This window comes from Lasioglossum baleicum, chromosome 19 (genome assembly GCF_051020765.1).
Source record: "Lasioglossum baleicum chromosome 19, iyLasBale1, whole genome shotgun sequence".
Taxonomy (NCBI): domain Eukaryota; kingdom Metazoa; phylum Arthropoda; class Insecta; order Hymenoptera; family Halictidae; genus Lasioglossum; species Lasioglossum baleicum.
This window is the reverse complement of record NC_134947.1, coordinates 4,322,456-4,328,850: the sequence shown is the minus strand read 5'-3', so window position 1 is coordinate 4,328,850 and position 6,395 is coordinate 4,322,456. Positions and strand designations below refer to the sequence as shown.

The following is a 6,395-nucleotide window of genomic DNA, read 5'->3' as shown; positions in this document are numbered from 1 at the left end:
TTAGCCGGTTAGACCGGCCAGTTCGCTAGAGAATAAGTAAACAAAAATTTATTACGATTGCAATTTGTAGGAATTATACAGAATTTTAAAGAATGATGTTCTGTCAACTTTTTTATCTGGGCCTGTAACTAAAAACAGGGATAATTCCTACGAATTGCAATCGTGATAGATTTTTGTTTACTTATTCTCTAGCGAACTAGCCGGTCTAATATCTTAAAAAAATTCAAGTCCTCTCTTTCGACCAATTTCAATAAAATTATGCGATTTTTAAGGGTGTCCACTTTATATTGCCGCTGACTGTAATTGTCGTTACAGCAGGTAGTTGAAATATTTTGTCTCTAGAATCGGCACAGAAAGTTTCATTAAAATGTCGTGCTGGTTTTTCAACGAAATGATCGCAGTTTAAATATCGACAATTCTTTGTAAATTGGAACTTCGTGCTCTCGAATACCTTTTCACCATTAGATCCGCGCTAAGTACGATTGACAATACGTTTCGAACGCGCACTTGTCCGCATAAAACATTCATCTAACATGTGTACCGCGTGCCACGGTATCGATGCACACACCATTATATGAAATTTTAATTAAAATAGCAAACTCATGGATTTCACGTTCCCGTAAAAGCTTTGATAGATATATTTGTATTAACGATATCAATTTTGATTCGTTTCGTATTCATCGCAGATTTTAATCAGCCCCGAGCTTTTTGAATTAGTACAATTAGTGATATTTATTACAGAACTGAATGTCATTCATCCCCGGTTCTGTTTAATCCACAATAAATACGTATCGAACAATTCCACCTCGATTCGGAAGCAACGCATCTGTGCGTTAGGCGGAAATGATGTTACGCTAATTCGAAAGATAGCTTTTTAAGATATACAATATAATCATGGGTTCGAAAGGGTGCAAACATAATGTTGCGAGAGTGTGACGATCGCGATAACGTACACGCATTCGGTAAACAGATTAATCATACATTTTGTACGATATACATCAACATTATACGGCACGATCAATTAATATTAATTAAACGGGTTTTCAATAAATTGTATAAACACGTTCATTCATTTCAATTGATTACTGGACATTATTTCTGTGTTCGTACCGTTATTTCAAAACGAGAAGCGGAGTAATTATTTTTTTGAAAACTATACATCTTGTTACTATTGAAAGTTACATCGTTAGAAAATTTCCATTGTTTTTTTTTTTATATTACAGGGTGACAAGAAATAACGGAGTTAATCATTTCTTATTATAATTCTGTCAAATTGACGAATTTTGAAAAACCAAATAATAACACAACCATAACATGGACCTTTAGTATTCATATATTTAAGAAGTTTCGAAATGGCCACAGCTCTTCTGGCGTGATTCGGTCCCACTCCTGGTACAGAGATTTTTCGAAAATGAACAATGTTCTTCGATAGGAGAAGCTACAAAGCTTTAAAATAAGTCGAAATTCGTTGCTGCACTTTAATTGTTTACGAAATTACCGCAGGTTAAATATCGACAATTTTGAAACCCGATCTAAGCTGAACAACATTGGAACTACTGACCACATAAACATAAAATATCATAATTAAACATAAAAAGTGAACGAACAAAGTCGAACCAATTTGGAGCATCGAGAAACGAATTGTGCTAACAATATGTGAAATAACTAAAGGAGAAATTGTCACAAAATACCATGTAAAGTTAACGGCACAACTTTGTAGTGAATACGAGTGCAGAATCGTGCGGAAATTGAAGTGAAACAAAAATGCTATTCCATCAGGCCGAAAACTCGTTCTAGTCGATTTTTTAATCGAAAATTCCATCAGACTGGTATTCCGTGTTATAAAGTTTGTCCTCCAAAAAGTTCGAAACCCTTCATTGACAATTATTCGTGCATTCGTACTGAAATTCTTACGCGATTAAATTTGTACAGGTGGAATCGATGCAAATGTTATCAATTATATCCGAAATCCAAGTTTCTCTCTCTCTCGAGGTACCTGTGGTGCCTCGAAAATATACGTTTCCAATTTGTTCGAAATTTTCAAGAAATCAATATTTGCAAGATTCGATTGCCGCTGCTCAAATAACGAGCCGACCTTTTTTAGCAGGTTGAATTTATTCGCCGAACACGCTGCACATTTTTTATTTGCTCAACTTTTTATTTATTCTGATTCACGCCGTCTGTGAACCAATAAAGAGTAAAAATTCGTTATGCGCTTTAAAAAGCGATGTAACTTCGAGTTCTATTATTGGTACATTCATTACTTTGGTTTAAAAAATGTCTAAAAGGGTATTTCAAGTATTAATTAAGCCAGGAGAATAATATATTTTTCATATTTTATAAAATTTGTCACGAAATATTTTTTTAGGTTCGTCCAAGTACTCACTATTTTGCATGAATTTAATTTAATTTTTTAGAACGCTATAGGTACTTAACAGCGGTGGAGGTATTAAGGAACTGAACGTATATGCTGTGTATTTTCATAAATATAAGACAAATATGTATCCGTTAAACGTACACACTAGATTATATAATAGACGTCGAGGTAAATAAAAAGAGAGTACAGGAAGCAATTATAATTTCCGCCGCACGTTTACCGTGCATACAGCACGACAGAAATGTTTGTCCCGATTTTAAAAATCAATTTATCTGCCAGCATGTTACGTACAGTGGATTCTTTGAGCGCGAATATCTCGGAGACTATGCGAGATAGCCATAAGACCATTATATACAAAATTAAAGCTGACAAAATTTGCCATAAGATTGATTTTATTCAGTTTTTTGATATCTGGCATTGTTTCCGAGTTTTTTGCCTTATTTGACTAGCTAACTCTTCAGCACAATTAGTGAACTTTGAGCGCGGATATCTCGGAAACTATGGGAGATAGGGAAAAACTGAATGGAATCAGTCCTATGGCACATTTTGTCAGCTTTAATTTTGTATAGAATGGTCTTATCGCTAGGACGCACAGTTTCCGAGATATCCGCGCTCAAAGTTCACTAAATTTGAAAAAGAACTCTTCAGCACAATTAGTGAACTTTGAGCGCGGATAACTCGGAAACTATGCGAGATAGGGAAAAACTGAATTGAATCAATCTTGTGGAACATTTTGTCAGCTTTAATTTTGTATTGAGTGGTCTTATCGCTAGGACGCATAGTTTCCGAGATATAAGCGGAAAACCGAAAAAGGGGACCTTCTACGTGCCCCCCCCCCTGGCATTTAGTATGTTTACCTCCTAACTAGTCCAAACAAAGACCCAAAGTTAAAAATTGTTGAAGCGCCCGTGTGGGGCCCCTGTTTGTATGGCGCGGGGCCCGTAGCATTTGCTACTTCTACTACGGGACTTAATTCGGCCCTGAATACAGCCGAACTTGGAGAATAATTAAAACCACAAACAAAGCCAGTTAGCACGTAAGGGTCAGCAGTGAAAGCAGCCGTAACGGATTCCTGAAAACAGTCGGCAAACAGTGATCACGCCTTCAGGCTCTCGATTGTCCGTTTGAGCGGTTGCTGGAGCTATTGATATCTCGAAAACGGCGGCGGCTGGTTCTAAGTCGTAATTACCTCGAAAATCAAGACAGATACAGGGGGCCAGATGCATCCGGCTCTCCCGGAGGACCTATCTTAATTATGGTAAGGTGAACTGGACGATAACGAATGCATGGACGAGATTCTGCGAGCGTTTATAGCCTGGGGAGCAGGCGAAGGTGGTGGAGTGGATAGTGAGGAGGGGAGGAGGAGCGGGGGGATTCGAGGGCAGAGCATGATGTGCAAGCTGCACACGAGGGCCATCCACTAATAGGAATTAGCACCAGTAGCACAATACTGTCTCTGGCGCGATATAGGCCGGGATCAATCAAATCTCCAATACCGTGGCGAGCTTCTCGATGACTACGTTTACAACGGAGACCGCGGGCTCATCAATCCGAACCTGCAGCGAACCGAGTCGATATTGGTTCCCTCGCTTGCATTGTTATCGTGCAGCCGGCGAACAACCTCTACGTAGACGTCCTCCTCGACGGCGAAGGTCCCGGCGTACCCCCCACGGCCACAGGACTCTGACAATATATACAATACCATCCGGTGGATGTTGAAAGAAAATCCAGAATGCTATTGGACTCCTCTCCGGATCGTGATACGGCGAAGGTATCGCCGGGAACCAGATATTTCGATAAAAGTGAGTAGATTGCGATGTTTTGATTTTTATTTGGTTCGCTCGTTCACACCTGCATCCGCTCCCGCGGACAGATCCGCGGGATATTTTATGTCGGATTGCGTGCTTCTAACTTCCACGAGCCTGATGCGTTTAGTATCGAACGGCCGCACAGTGGGGTATCTCGCTGAAAAACGGGAATAAAATTATTGTTGCGTTATTTATGGGCTCAGGGTCATAAATAAGTAGGTCGTTGGATTCGCCGCACAATTTAACGTGGAGGGCCGCGTGTTGGCCAGCCCTGGACTGGACTGTTCATATTCATATTTATACTTTAAGAAAGTGGAATTAAATAAGATCCGTATTTTCACTGGTGGTAGCCTTTGTAGATCTGGAATGAATAAAAATTTTACATTCCATCATTCTTCGAAAATTTTCTACTAATGGTACAGTCGAAATTATTCGGGGGTGTTAATCACGCCTATTGTTGAAACGTGTACGTCGAAACGTAAAGCGGAAGCACAGAAAATGTCGAATTGATAGAATGGAGAGCAACAATATTTGTCGATACGGGGTCAAGCACGGGGAAAACATATTATATTAAATGTGTGCCCGAGCATTCCCGGATTTCTGTTCGCGCAAGGAAAAAGCTGGTCGCCGGCGTGTTTTCGGTAAAAAGTTTACACGCTCCGCTTTCCGGCAAGTGGGTACACGAAAATCCTCTTACACGCCAAACGAACCCGAATGATGTATATTTCGTGTATGCGCGGCGAAGTGTGCAGATCCCATGTAGAAGGCCATGCTAAGTTCACCGACTACGTTATTAATGTCGAAAGTTACGGCTCGATGGAAACTGTCAACGATTAAGAATGGAAATTCAAATCGTTCTATCCGCGCGAGAAATTCTCCGTCGAAGAGTGCAAAAAGCGTTGGAATATACACCAGTGAAAGAGGACACGGGTCACACGGTTCAACAAACAGGACAGTTGCGACAGTTCCGGAATCAACTGTCATTATTAGACAGCGGATTATATGAATTTGTGGCAAAAATCAGTAGGTGTAATTTGCAACGGTAACAAGTCTCTCTCTCTCTAGCTGATCGGGAAGTTAGTTTAAAATCAATTGCAAAATTTGATAAAAAAACGTGGTGAAAACAATAGGAAAATTTAGAAAAACTCTTTCCAATAATACAGTATTTTATCGATAATTGTCCCCAACACGGGTCTGCCCAGTGGCAATTATCCGCCAGGGATACTATTCTTTGATATTTCAGAAGTGTAAACATAACGAATCGAAAACAAAACTTCTTTACTTTTTACCACGTTTTGATTGGCTTGCTTTCTTGTCTGTCTGTTCGGTACAAATTTTGCAATTGATTTTAAACTAACTTCCCGATGAGCTAGAGTTAAACTTCCCGATTAACTAACTCGCGTAACCCGTTTATTATTTAACACCGAAACTTCATCACACGCGACTAGTTTCCCCGTTTCAAACAGAGCGTATCTCTCTTCCTCGAGATTCAAGCTGCATTAATAAAAGAAAAACAAAAAATAGAATGTCTTATAGTTTTGTCGCAGGGGTGTCGCGCAAACTACCCCGAGCGTCTTTTTGTTTCGCGAGACATCCGTCGTTCGGATGTGTGCGAGCGCGGCGACCATCGCCGGTATACTCGTTAACAGAAGGGTGGAAAGAGGACCGGAGACGGTCTGGTCTTTTTTTTGAGAAAATAGCGGTTGCAACGAAGTCTTTCCGAGCAGTCTCCTTCAGATGAATAGGCACCTCCGTTACATTAGAAAGGGCCGGCTAACTGAAGCAGCTTGATTAATTAACGTGTAATTAATGAGTGCCCGAATCTAATAAGAAGCCTGCGGTGTAATCACCTGGAAATTTATCATGCGCGAAAATAAGCGAAGCTTCAACTGCGACGCGGGGGCTAAAAGAATTCCCCGGCGAATACATTTTCTTACCCATTTTTTCCCCCCTTTTTGCATTCCTCGTTTTTCACCGGGGGGAGGGCTCGGACAGGCGGAATTGTTTTACATCCGCGAACAGTTCGGAATTACAATTTCCCGTGTGTCTTCACGGGGCTGGACGTATCCCGAAGCAGTATTTGCCGGTTTATTGCCACTGTTTCGTATCGTGTTTGACAAACATATCGCTTTATTGATCTAAGCCAACAAATAGGTGCTTGTAACGTTTGATTCTCGCGTACACGTACACCAGCACAGTACGTACGAACG

At 40.4% G+C, this 6,395-nt stretch overlaps 1 protein-coding gene across 1 annotated transcript in view; it reads left to right on the top strand.

The window, feature by feature from the left end:
- LOC143218390 (neurotrimin) overlaps positions 1–6,395 on the top strand; it is a 378,119-nt gene that overhangs the window by 324,866 nt on the left and 46,858 nt on the right. The gene's annotated exons all lie outside the window — the stretch shown is intronic.